This window comes from Vombatus ursinus, unplaced genomic scaffold (assembly GCF_900497805.2).
Source record: "Vombatus ursinus unplaced genomic scaffold, bare-nosed wombat genome assembly UNPS02015255.1, whole genome shotgun sequence".
NCBI lineage: Eukaryota > Metazoa > Chordata > Mammalia > Diprotodontia > Vombatidae > Vombatus > Vombatus ursinus.
The window spans coordinates 5789378-5803838 of record NW_020955033.1 but is presented as its reverse complement, the minus strand read 5'-3'; the positions used below and the strand labels follow the sequence as shown (position 1 = coordinate 5803838).

Here is a 14461-nt window from a genome sequence, read left to right as displayed (position 1 = left end):
AAGTGAGCAGAACCAGGAGAATGTTATACACAGTTAATAGTCACATTTCATGATGACTAATTTTCATAAACTTAGCTCTTCTGAGCAATGCAAAGATCTGAAACATCTGCAAAAGTCTCATGATAGAAAATGTTATCCATATCTAGAGAAATAACTATGAAGTTTGAATGCAGACCAAAGCATACTATTTGCTCTTTTTTCCTTTTGTTTTGTTTCTTCTATTTTGTGGTTCCTCCTATTGGTTCTAATTCTTCTTTACAACATGACTAATGCAAAAATATGTTTAATAGGAATGCATATGTAGAGCCTATATCAGATTGCAGGAGGGAGGTGAGAAAGGAGGAGGAGAACATTTAAAACTCAAAAGCTTATGGTTGCTTAGATTCTTAAAATCTAGCCACTGCTCAGATTCTTAGAATCTAACCAAATGCTCAGATTCTTAGAATCTATCAAATACCTCACAGATTCTCAGATTCCTTAAGAGTCTGCCCAATATGAAGGATGTTCTAATAAACCTTGTCCTTAGCTGAAAGAAGCCTTGGGTCAAATTCTTTCAGCAGGATCTGCATGTTGTGATTTTGGGGTGCCAGGCCCCCTGAGCCCCTAAAACACATCATTTGTGGCCTGTATGAGGAAACTGTCTAACCCCAAGTTCTTCTCCAGCCAAGACTGTAATGTATGTAAGCCTCACCCCCCTTTCTTGCTCTGCAGTTGGGATCACTCTCCAAGCACCAAGACTTGGAAGTGCTTTTCTGGCAGACAGTTATGAGGCTGTCTCAAACTCAACCTGATGCTCTCAGCTTCTCAGTCCACTGGGTTGGTTTGAGGCCTTGGACGTGGGTACACTTTCTGCAGCATAGAGGACAAGGACAGATGCCCTATCTGGATTGTATGCCCAATATTGTTAGTTTTCTCAGCACTAGAGAATTGGTGAAAACTGCAGTTGCTTTTTGGTTCCCTGAGGCTTACTTACTCCCTTCCCTCTATACCCCTGAATCCTCCTTCAGGGAGGTTACAGGGAAAATTTAGAATAGCTAAAAATATCTTGGCAGATTTTGGAGGTTTTGTGATTGATCATTAAGGAGTTTTGAAACTCCTCCTTACAACCCTGGTCACTCCTTTCTCACACTCCCTTCCCTTGAGTCAAGAGGATATCTGTTAAACTCTTTAATAGGAGAAGAGTTTCACCTTTTACCCCTTAGTTTGATTTTGCCCTCTTCCCACCTGGGGAAAGGAAGGAGTGGGGAGGGACAGCAACTACAGCATGGGCCCCACTGGCAATGGCCTTGCACCCTAGCACAACCTTTGCCTGGAAGCATCACCCTGCTCAAGAACATCCTGCTCAAGGTAAAGAAACTGGCCCCTGAACTTGGGTAAGTAAGCTCTTTTAAATTTTAGTTTTAACTGTTAAAGATGAGATGTTGATTTTCTGTGCAAAATAATTTGGAAATGAATTTAACAAAATTGAAGTAACCTGATTGGTAATGGGTTTGTTTCAAGTTTCAAATTGATGAACTTTTGTATCAGTTATGTCAAGCAACATTTCATAATTTGGTTACTGCTAAAATAATTTGGCTATTGTTGGTTATTGTTTTAATGTATAAACTTGCCAAAAAGCTTGTTTGGGTTTTGTCTTGTTAAAAATTTACAATTATATAGGAATAATCTCTAACAATTGACTTTTTATACCAGGACAAATTTAAATTTGAGATGTAAATCCCAGAAAAAGTTTTTCCTAAATTGTGATTAGTGAAACTTGCTGTTTGAGGTAAAAGTTTGTAGGATTTTATTTTGAGTTGTCTGATGGATCATAATCCATTGATAATCAATAATTCACCATCTGAGAAATGCCACAAGCTACTCAGAGAATGTGATACTGATGGTAAGTCAGCATTGGGAAAAGCTGAGAGGACAATTTTAGCCTCATTCTAAGATGGGATCCTCCTGGCTCAGTTTCCCCATTATGTTCATTTGAAAAGGAATGTTGCCCACCTGGCTATTCCTGAGTCTGGCTATGAGGTATATTTGATACTGCATGATGGGAAAACTCAATTATCTGAATCCAAACAGAGCTAAGGATGTTTTATCCTGTAATAACTGGGCCCTGCAGTCTTTTCTGTCAGATTTGGGTCTTTCAGACTACAGGCCATTCACCTACAGTTGGTAGCAAATATCATGTGCTAGCCAATGTCTCCTCATTGTTCCCTGGATGTAGCCTGTGCTCAGTTCCAGTCAACCTCCTCTTTGGGACTCCCTCGAGGCAGGGACAGCTCTATAGCCCCTTGCCATCAGGAAGCAGTTTCAGAAGCCGAGACCTATACCCCTAACACCAAAAGAATTTGGGTCCCATTTGTTTGAGGGGGGAATGATGGGGTTGGGATCTGGACCCCACAAAGGAAAAATCCTGGACTTTCCCACTTGGCCAACCATCTAGCATTTGCCTGAGGCTATAATCCCATCAACTGGCCTTTCTTTGTGGCTACACCCAATCTCCCCTCCATTGTCTTACCTCCCTATGGCCCCCAGCTATTTTTGACACTTAATCCTAGCTAGGCTCCATTGTCCAGGTCCCAGGAGTTTTGTTCATCCCAGCTTATTGGCCTCTCCCATTCAGAATTTCCTTAGACCCCTTCTCCAGTCACCTCAAACTACTTGGCCACTCCTAGATCCCTCCCACAGTATTTCTGTATATAAGTTCCATCTTGTCTCCACTAAGGTGCTTGGATTCTTAAAATCTAGCCACTGCTCAGACTCTTAGAATCTAGCCAATACCTCACAGACTCTCAGATTCCTTAAGAGTCTGCCCAATATGACAGATGTTCTAATAAACCTTGTCTTTGGCTGAAAAAAAAAAAAGAAAGTTTATGGAAGTGATTTTTGAAAACTAAAAATAAATTAATTAATAAAAAAGGTTAAAAAAATAATATTACTTTCATTGAAATAGAGAAAGTCATCAAATATCTACATAAACTTCAATTGATTTACTTCTCATCTAACACCAATCACAAGAAGAATAAAAAATCAGGATTTTCTTGAAAACTAAGAGGAGTTCCAAGAACAGGAAAAGACCCAAATCAGAGGCACCAGAAAGAATCATAGACTCATATCTTACTTCAAGTATTTCAGAAGAGATGATATGTTCTATCTGCCTAGATTTCTTCACAAGTGCCATGTCTATAGAATGTGGTCACCATTTCTGTAAAGAGTGTATCCTCCACTACATTTATTCAGCTAATGGGGACAGTTTTAAATGTCCTGTATGCCAGAAAGTTTGTTTTATCAAGAACATCTGGCCCAATCATCAACTGTCGATGTACCATAGCACAATCCTTCAGACTGCTCCAGCCTCACTTGAGGAGGAGCCTGAATCAGAAAAAAATAATCAAGACAAAATGAGGAAATCAGTCTGGATCCTGAAACTGCCCATCCTGGAATCATTATATCCACAGACATGAAAAAAATGAGAGAAAGAGATTCATGGAAAGAATTGCATTGTACTGTGGAGAGATCTGATCTATGTGGTCTGGTTCTAGTGACCCAGAGCTTCAAGTGTAGAAGACATTATTGGGAAGTGACAATGGGAAACAATTCTGCTTAGGATGTTGGTCTTTGTAAGAACTCTCTAAAAAGAAATGAAGAGGTTTCACCATCTTCTTCTACTGGATACTGGCTTTTGAGTCTAAGACAAAATAGCTATGTAGTCTGTGCCACACCTAGGACCAGAATTCCCTTAAGAGGAAAACTCAACAAAGTAGGGATCTTTTTGGATTATGAGGCAGGAGACATAGTGTTTTATGATGCAAACAGTAGATACCATATCTATACATTTAACAGCTCCTTTTTAGAGCCTCTCTGGCCTTTATTTTCCGTTGGCCTCTACTCCAAGAATGAAAATATTCTATTTACCCAATATCAGATGAGGCTGAAGAAACCACAGAGCATGATAATGATGATGACAGTGAGGATAACACTTGCTTTATGACACTTCCTGACACTTCCTTCAGATGGAAATCCCAGTCCCCAAACCCCATATATGATTTTGTTGTTCTTATGTTGTGATGTACTTCATTTTGGGAGCAGGGAGAAATTTGCCTAATTTTGTAATATTCAGGCAATGAACTGTGTACTAGGGGGAGGTCAGCATAAGATATGTTGACAGTCCACAGATGAAAGACAGAATATGCTCAATAAACTATGTGAGTTTAAAAAATTCAAGAATGAGGAAGTTGATTTCCAAAAGACATGGGTAGAAAGAACAATGACCCACCAAAGAATCAAAATTAAACATAACAAATTATAAAGATCAAGTGGAACCCAAATGAAGTCATGAAAAGATACCCCCAACCCTCAACTTGATGACAGTGGGAAGTCCACAGATGTTACACACTACATATGTTTTGGGGTTTTCTCAATCTATTGACTAATTATGCAGATTTCTATCTCTCTCTCTAAAAACCAAACAAACCACTCTGTTTATGGGATAGTTCTGGGGAAGCGGTAAAGGGGTGGGGGAGAGAACCATACCTGGGATACTATGGTCATGTAAGAAACAGAAAACATCAATAACATTTTAATGGAATTTCTTCTAAATGAAAGACTTGGTTGAACCAATGCAGAGTGAAATAAGCAGAACCAGAGAAAGTTTATTCCCTATCATCAATATTATAAAAATGAACAATTTTGAAAATTCTTATAAACTGATTAAAAATGAAATGAATGGAACCAAGGAAAGAATTTATATAATAAGAACACCACCAAAAAAAGGGGGGGGAAGGGCAGCTAGGTGGTACAGTAGATACAGCTCCAGCCTTGGAGTCAGGAGGACTCAAGTTCAAATCAGGCCTCAGACACTTGAAACTTACTAGCTGTGTGACCCTGGGCAAGACACTTAACCCTGATTGCCTCACCAAAAAAAAAAAAAAAGGCAACTTTGAAAGCTGGATGAACTATGGTCAAGAAAACAACTATCTGATTCCAGAGGATTGGTGGTGAAATATGCTATTCATTACAGAACTGTAAAAAACAGGATATAGAATGAGACATACTTTTTTTCTAGGAATTCAAATTTTATTATGCATATTTGTTACAATAAAAATTTTTTCTCCAATGCAGTAGAAGATGAGTGAGAAAATTGATTTCTTTTAATTTTTGAAAATAGTGATGGGAAATGTTGAAGTGTTGATTGCAATTTCAGATAACATCACTGTATTTTTAATTTTACTTCACTATTTTACTCTTGCTATAAAAACCTTTTACAAAGCAGGAATAATTTAAATTATTGTAAAAATGAAATATGAATAAAAGTTTTTAGTTCTTAAAAAAAATCAGGATAGCATGCCAATGCAATAACGTCACATAAAGATTAATTTCAACAACATGGAATCAGGACTTAATATAATTTTTTCTTACAAAATCCTGAAGTATTTAATTTTTGCCTCCTGGATCTTTAATCAATAGCATTGCCATCCAAAAATTAACAGCAGATGGACTATTAATTTCAATTTTGTTGTATTACACTTACTTTATCTCTGTCCCTTTATCATATTTGGTTTTATATTATTTCCCTTTGAGATTTACATTGTCAATTCAATGAAGTAAATTTATGTGGTTCATTGAAAGACAGGCTTTGAAATGGGTACACCAGAATATCCCCTTACTCTTGACTACCAAAATCTTGATTCGGCTTACCCTGCCTATATTATTCTTTTTCATGTAAATCTCTCTATTGTTCTCTAAATAATTTAAAAAAAAGATCTCAATGGAAAGTGCAATGGAGAACAAGTATAGTGGATGTGAGAAAGTTGCAACATATAACAAATGAGGAATTCTGAAAAGGAACAGGAGTAAAAGAGGTCATCAAGGAAATATTTAATAATAAGAAGAGATGGCCTGGTCACATAGGAGGGCAAGAGATGATAGGTGAGCAGGGTCCTATGTTCCACTAGTATCCTCCCAATAGAAGAAATGAAGGAAGACCTCTAATTTGTTGGGTAACTCCCCTGTGATAAACATCTAGGAGCACATTTGCAAGGGTTGTGTAGTATAAACAAGCATAGATGGATTGTAATCTACACTATTAAAGCACTTGAGTGTGTATATCTCTCAAACTAACACTGGATTTCTGGTCATTTCAGGACCTTAGTCCTAGGTCACAATCCAGTCTGGCCATTGATTGGAGGATTCCTTAGAAAGATGTTTGGATTTTTCTATTTCATATCCTTTCGTATTTTCCTATTTCATATCTTTATATCTCTCTTAAGACATCTTAATGGACAACATTTAAAAAAAAGAAAGAAAGAAAGAAAAAAAATGATTCCTGGAATATCAGAGAACAAAATTCTTATAAAATCTTGAGGAACTAGCACTGGAGTTAGAGATAGAACTTGGATTCACCTTCCACCTCTGATACTTTTTAAATGAATGACCATTAACAAGTCACTTTACCACCTTCATTTCCTCATCTGAAAAATAAAGATAATAACTGCTTTATAAACCTCAGAGGGTATTTGTAACAGTCAAATTGTGACAGTGGTATATGTAAAGCTTCTTGTAAATATTAAAACCTTTTCTTTAAGGATTAGTGGCTATTGGGCTGGAGTGAAATGAAAAAGCCTTGTTTTCAAATCCTACCACCACCACAAACTCTCTGTCACTTACTAGCCTTGTGGTCATAAATAAGTCTCTCTCTCTCTCTCTTTTTTTAAAAAAACTTCTGGGAGCTTCTATTCCCTCATCAGGAAAGAACTGTAGATATTTATACTGGAGGAGAGAAAACTCAGAGAGAAACTTGCTTTCTTCAAGTGTATGATGGAGAAGTGATTAGATTTGTTCTATTTGACCTCAGAGGGTAGGGTCAGGAGTAATTGATGGAAGTTCTAAAGAAGAAAAATTAGACTCCATATCAGGGGAATAAAATGAAATTCCCTAACAGTGAATTAGTGCTTTCCAGACATGGGACAGGCTGGCTCAAGAAGTTGTGGGTTCCCTTTCTTTGAAGGTTTTCAAAAAAAGGCTTGAAAACCTCTCCTCCTGTATACTATTATGGACATGCCTTTGGGCCATAAATTGCTGCACTAGATGCCTAGTGAGGCTCTTTTCAACTCTCATGTTCAGAGATTCAGTGATCTATACAATAGGAATAATATTACCCGAAGCACCTACCTTCATGGATTTGTGCTTTACAAATGATATAGTGTATGCAATAATGACAAATCTTGCTATTAATTATCACTTCACTCATTTTTTTTCAAATTCTCATCATGCTACTTAGTATTTTCTTCTAATGTCCTTGATGCTTGGATCAGAATTTCTTTATTTTATGACTTTTATTTTTGTATAATTTTGAAAGAGATGAAAAATAACATGTGTCTATCAGAAATTATTTAGGCCAAGAGCAATATTTCCAAACACTGGAATCATTTCCTTAGGCTGAGGATCAGTAACAGTATGAGAAACAGTGCAGCATTTTCAAGGAAAGATAAAGAAGTCTCCCTTTTTATATTTTTCAGTGGGAAGCTAGTTTAGTCATTTTTCAATCATTTCTGACTCTTTGTCCCCACATTTGGGTTTTCTTGGCAAATATGCTGGAGCGGTTTGCCATTTCTTTTTGCAGCTCATTTTACAGAGGTGGAATGGAGGCCAACTGGGTTTACTGACTTGCCCAGGGTCACAGAGCTAGTAACTAAGGTCAGGTTTTAACTTAAGAAGATAAGTCTTCCTGATTCCAAGCCCAGTGTTCCATCCACTGTGCCATCTAGCTGCCCCAGTGGGAAACTATAGGACCATAAATCAAGAGTGAGAAGGTCCATAGCAGGTTGTCTATTCCAATTACCTCATTCTACTGATGATGAAATTGAGACTCAGAGAAATTAATTACTTGCCCAAGGTTATGCAGAAGCAAAGTTGGGATTAAAGCCTAGGTCTTCTGACTCTAAAACCAGCACATTCTCCAGTATGCCATGTCAGCAACCGCCAATTGCTCATGATCTAAACACACAACTGCTCATAGTAGGGATAGGATAGGTATAGTAGTGCTCACTCAGAGTCTTGCAAGATGGAAACTTTTGAAAGATCACTAGGAAACAGGTTTTTCATGCCAAATCACCAATATGCATATCCATCAGCCCCTCCCAGGACGTACAAATATGTCACTATGGGCTCTCACCCCGTTGTAACTTTCTTTTAAGCAGCTAGCATGGTGGCTGATAATGAGTAAATAGTAGGTAATTGTTTGTTGATTGATTTCAAATAAGATAATGCTGTAGAACTATATCATGTCCTATGTATATATGATTCAGTCCATTGATGGAGAATTTTCAACAAATTAGTCCATCTCTAAAAATCAAAAACTTAAGCTTTGAAGGCAAATGGATAGAAGCTCTCAGGTAGTGTTGCATTGTGAATACAAGGCCAGCCTTTGAGATATAAAGATCTGGGTTCAACTCCTTAGGATCTTACATCTAGAATAATAAAGCACCTCAGAGACCATCTAATGAAACTTTCACTTTTTTTATAGATGTGGAAACTAGGGCCAAGAGATGAAAGGTTATTTGCCTAAGGTCAGACAAGTAGAAAATACTGGAGTTGTAATTTATACTTGGGTCCTTTGACTCCAAAGCCTATGTATGCTCTTTGCCAAGCTGCTTCTCAGTTTTCCTTGAAAGCTCTCTGCATCATAAGTCTGAAATACTTCTCCTTTCTAATGTGTACACATGTAACCTTACACATATTTGTGTTTATATGCATATCTATTGATATTTATATAGATTTATAAATGCATAATATTAATGATAATGATAGCTGACATTTATATATTGCTTAAAGCTTTGCAAAGCATTGTGTATGTTATATCCTTTGATTTTTAAAACAACCCTATCAATTAAGTATTATGAATACCACCATTTTCCGTATGAGGAAATTGAAGCTACGAGGATTAAATTATTTGCACAAAGCCACATATCTAGTACATGTACACAGCTAATGCACATCTGAACCAGGTTTGGAACCCAGGTCATCCTATCTCTAAGGCTATGACTTTAGCTATATAGAAATACATATATGTGTATATTTGTGTGTATTCATAGAACTCAAAGCCAATGTACAGGTTAAATGATTTGTTTTGTTTTTTGGTGGAGGAAAATGTCATCACCAACATTTTAAAATTAGATTTTTCATATCATAATATACGGACAAGAATTAAGAATGCTCTCAGCATGTCTGCCAATTCAGCTACTGTAGCTCTTTTAGGAAGAGGTAGGAATGTGGAAAAAACTTTGCCTTTTTGGGGAAACATTAAACTTTTTTTTTTGAAAACTTCAAGCACCCCCTGTGTGGATAGTTATTGGAATACCACAAAAATGTTCTTGGTGAAAGACTGTAATTTTCCCAGTTGTTAGAAAAAAATGCTGCACTTATGACAAACATCTCTCTTGCCCTGGCACATGGAATGATGTTATTTTACTCCTGGAAGCAGCTTAATTCTTTAGACCAGCACAGTACAGGACTAATTTGGAAGAGTTTGGGCAGATTTTTTGGAAAATTTATGTTAAGATGAATATTGGTAGTGTATATTATTCCTGAATTGAATCTGAATTGAGGGAACCTATTTCTGTGGTAAAGACCTGTACTTAATGATGTGGGTGATTATGGTAAATTATTTGTAAAATTGTTTCGTCTTTTTGCATTGCATATTTTTTTCTGCAATTGATTCCCTGATTAGTTTAAGGCTTGGCTAATTTTTCCTATCATATTTTGGTAACTAAAATGCTTCATAATCTTCAAGGAATGTAACTGGGTTTTTGTTCATTTCACTTTTCTAAATAACATACTACATAATAATTGAGCATTTTTCTGATTTTTTTACATATTTTTTTACATATTTATTAGATGTACAACAGCTCCACTAGAGTGTGGCTGTCTTACTGTCATGCAAATTTGTAGATAAAAGAATTAAATATATCTAGATTTTGGTACGTTTAAAGTCATATCCTGTCCTATTGTCTCCAAAGTTTGAGTCTCTAATAGTTTTAAAGAGTTGTGCAAGTCTGTTTGTTTGTTTGTTTGCTTTTTCATGACATAAATCATACCCTTTATTCACATGTGATTGGGCAATGGGGTAAAGATGGGGAGCCTATTCCCTACCACCATGATGTCCAATCACAGCTCAAAAAACGACTTCATCACCTCCTTCTCCTTCAAATATGTTTTTTTTTCTTGGCTTAGAGAACAAAAGGAAGAACTTGGGTGGGTGAGAATGAACACAGATGCAAGAAAAGCATAGGATCAGGATCCAGACACTGAGGACCCCCACTACTCTTCTATCCTATGATCTCAAAATGCCTACCAATATTCAGCAGTTAGGGTTACATGGGTATATTTGGGGGCCAGGGGATAGCTAGGTGATATCCCTTGCCCCTTTTCAAAAGGGCATGCCCATCCTTATTCAGCATCAAGTCTTCTGCATGCCAACTACTCCTATCCTACCCCTAAACTAGCAAACCCCCATTATCTTTAGGTGACATGGTTCTGAAACTAGGACATAGGACTCTCCCTCCTGCAACATCCCTGAGGGTCAGGGAAGAAATCCTAGCACCTTTTGCAGCAAACACTGGTTCTCAAGGGAGAGTTAAAGGTCCTGGTCACTTGAGACCTAGACAAGCCCCTTGTGGTCTTTAGAGCATGGAAAATGTGTTTGTGTCTATGTGGGATGGGTAATAGAGGGTTGGCAAATGGGAGGGGTACCAACATTTTGTGCTTGGGCATTAGTCACCAGGGACCATTGTATGTATTAATAATTACCCTCTCTCCCTTCTAATTCTGATCCTTAATTAGTCTTTATAACTCCCTTACCCTAGATTCAAATTCTCCAACCCAGTATATTGAGCTACAATTTGCCCCAGGGCTGCTAAATTTTTATACTTTTTGACTCTTTGCCCATTCTTACATGCCCCCACAACTGGATATTCACTCTCTCCTGCAAGAAGCTGCATTACCTTCCAACACCAGACCCCATTTCCTATCTACAGCACTGATATCAAGAGTCCTATCTGGCAGGAACACCTCCCTTTGTTTCTGTGCCCTGAAAGAGTGATATTTTACCTTCCCCCATAGGGAAAAATTTCTCCTTTCTTCACTCATAGCAGAGCTCAGGAAAGGGCTGTATACACAAAGGGTATTCAGAAAAGAAGTATGTGCTGGATGAATAGTAAAGGGGTGAGTCTTAAACAGACTAACTGACCACTACACCTGCCCTCTCCTATTTGGAAACATAGAAACTCCCAACCCTTCATTAGGGAAAGGAGAGTAAAGGTTGGAGATGGGGCTGAGTTTTGAGTTTTGAGAGGGCTCTGATAGAGAAACTGGGGTATGGCCACAATTAGATACAAAAATATTCCATAATAAACTGGGGGTGGCAGAGATGAATGTCCCCTGATAAGTTAAGACAATTAATCAGGTCATCCCATGACTTATTCCATCAATAATAAGTAATGGAGAATATGGGAAAGGGGGGAGGCAGTAAGGGATGGAGTTGGGAAACCCAAACAAAAGTCAGAATTGCTTAAATGTCTCTGCCAAAGGTTTGGCAGGAGCAGAATGAAGAAGAGATGTATAGTTAGAACTAAGACACTCAAAACAGAGCTCTGGGGTAAGGTTGCCATGCCCCAACTTCTTCCCCCAGTTACTTGAAGAGTCTTCAACACCAGAGAGGCTAGGGGTGAATAGGAGATGAATTTTGGATTTGGAGAAGTTAAGAAGCTCTCAAAGGCACCAAATATTGTAGGGCCAGTCAGTGTACAGGTGTGAATGTATGGCTGGGGGGCAGGAAAGGAATGAATCATGAATTAGGACAGATGAGAGTCCAGGACTCTATCAAATGCTACATTAAAATCCCCACACATAGAAATCAGGTCCTAAAGTTGAGCCTCTCTATTAATGAAAACCATGGCAGTGAGCTGCTCCAGCAGTCAGTGAAATCTAATCTTTGGTTCTGTACCTCCTGCCAAAAGCTGAATCATCTGTTGCATCAAATGTTGCTAGTGGTTGGTACAGCCCCACACTGGAAAGATACTAGCTGATATGGATGGGGAAGTGATAGGGGGCTCTGGCCTGCTAACCTGCAGATGGGTATCCAGGCCATGTCAAAGCCCTGCCACCTCTGCCTACAGTGTCTGGAGACCCTGTTACATCTGTAGCAGGGGTCACATGGCTCAGGAGTTTCTGAGAATGGACAGTGAGTCTGGGTTTTGCATATGCTGTAGAAAGACATGGAGCTTAAGATTGAATTGCCCCTGCACTTGGGGTCTTCCTGGCAAACAGAGGGACATTCACTGTCACCTGAGCAGCAAAGTCAGGGTTCTGGGCAAGTATCTGTATCATACTTCATATGTATGGGGCTGAGATTATGTTTTGCATAAATTGGGAATTCTCTGAGATTTGCTGGAGAAGGCCCTGCATCTCAGGGCTATTAAATATACCCTAGCTACATCAATTCCCAAAGAGTTGGAGAATGTTTGATGCCATGGTCCTGGCTGGTCCTCCCTGGTAGATTGTAGTGACTGAAAGGTTCAAGGGGTTAAAGAAGGGCTCCTAGTTCTCAGTCCAGAGAGGTTGGGAGGAGTAGTTACTGCCAGAGTTCCCCACCAATGATGACAAGGGATTGTTGCCAAACTTCCCCAGTAGCACTGAACATGGATTCTTCTATATCTGCAAACATGTGGTGTAAGGTGTAACTCCCAGGAATGCTCTCTGAGTTGGTCAGGACTGGGTCCTGGTTGTGTTTCATCTCTTGCATCATGTTGGGGTTTAACTTGGTTCCATGTACTGTCTCATTAAACTCTGGGTTACTGAGCATGTCCTTTCTCCATCAGTTGCTACTGCCTTGGTTTGGCCATGATAATGTGGTGCATCATGTCAAGGTTGGACATCATGTCTTGGACAAGGATGTTCTCTATGATCTAGGACAATATCTCAGATTTGAAAATCAGCTGCTGCTGCATCGGCTGCTTTAACTGGCTGAGCCAAGGCCTAGGCTGCCCTAAAACCATAGCATGGATGGATGTAGGACTATTTGGAAGTCCATCTCCAGATCTAGAGTTGAACCACCTCCAGTGTTGTTCTAGTTTTCACTAGCAGCTTCAGGGCCAGTGCTGCTTGATGGGATAGCTGAGCAGGAACAATTGGTGAAGTAATCACAAGGGTGGGAGCAGAAGCATTTTCTAGAGCAGGGGATGCAGGTGCAGCAGCAACAGCAGCAATTGAATCTTGGGCCTTATGTGGGGTCTTGATCACCAAATGAGCAGTGAATCCATCTTTGATGCCCTCCTGATTCAATGTGAGAAACTTGCCAGTGAAAATCAGGAAAAACTGGTTTTATTGAGCCTTAGATCCTCAGAAGATCTCCTCTTTGACCTCCTGCATTGAGTTGCAATCTCAGATCATGATCTCTTCTTTGTCCTTAAGGATCTTAATGGTAACCTGGATCAGGCACCTGGCCTTGGCTCAAATTCACCTCCTGCCAGGGCCCCAGCACTGCTTGGATCCTGTATGCTGCCACAGCCTTGCTTGCCCCTCATACAAATCTTTTAACCCATTTACAAGTTACTTTTTCACACACATCAGAAATAGTATCCATTAAAAAGGTGCCTGAATGGGCTAAAGGATCTGGTGCATTTGGTTCTATCTTTTAAACGCATAAGAATGTATGCTATATACTTTTCTGCAAAGAAGGGAGTCAGGATTTTCAGTCACTTTCCTTCATGTTTTCTAATAGATTCCTTATAACAACTACAAAAAGGAGGTCTATTAGGCCTTCTTTAAAGGAGAAGACATGGAATTTCTCTTGGAGAGTATACTTTGGTTATTGCACACTCTTAGACATTCTATGTTACAGACAGTATCAGTGGTAATGTAGCACATAGAGGTAATGACTGGACATCTTCTCTGATATTCTCCTGCTTTTGCAACCCTGGCAACAGTCCAGAATCGAAGACCAGCATGAGATTCTTCCTCTCCACTCCCATCTTCACCCACCAACAACTCCAAATATGTTTTATACTTTTATAACCAGGCTGATCCAAGTACCACACTAAACCCTCACTTGACCATCTGGCAAACCCAATGATTCAGTCATTTTAACTTCATGATTTCACACACACACACACAGACACAGAGGAAGAACTTTATAAATGTTTCTTTTCATCTTTCTAAATTCTTGCCTTAGACCTAGTTAAGTAATGTCTTAACTGCCATGCTCCCAGGACAGTACATATCACCCCTAACTACTTTTTTTCATAAATGATTTTTTCTTTTGGTTTTTAGGCCATTGTACCCAACTTAGACTGTCTAGATTACTTCTTTCCTGAAGTTCATGGTGGGCCTAGCCATTTCTCTCATTCCATTGTTAATGTATTCATTTTTAAAGATTTTTCCTCCAATGTTCTAGATGGATATATATTTTTTCCCT

General features: G+C 38.8%; 1 pseudogene; it reads right to left on the bottom strand.

Moving 5' to 3' along the window:
- Positions 1-11840: 11840 nt before the first annotated feature.
- LOC114031737 lies at positions 11841-13571 on the bottom strand (annotated as a pseudogene).
- Positions 13572-14461: the final 890 nt, after the last annotated feature.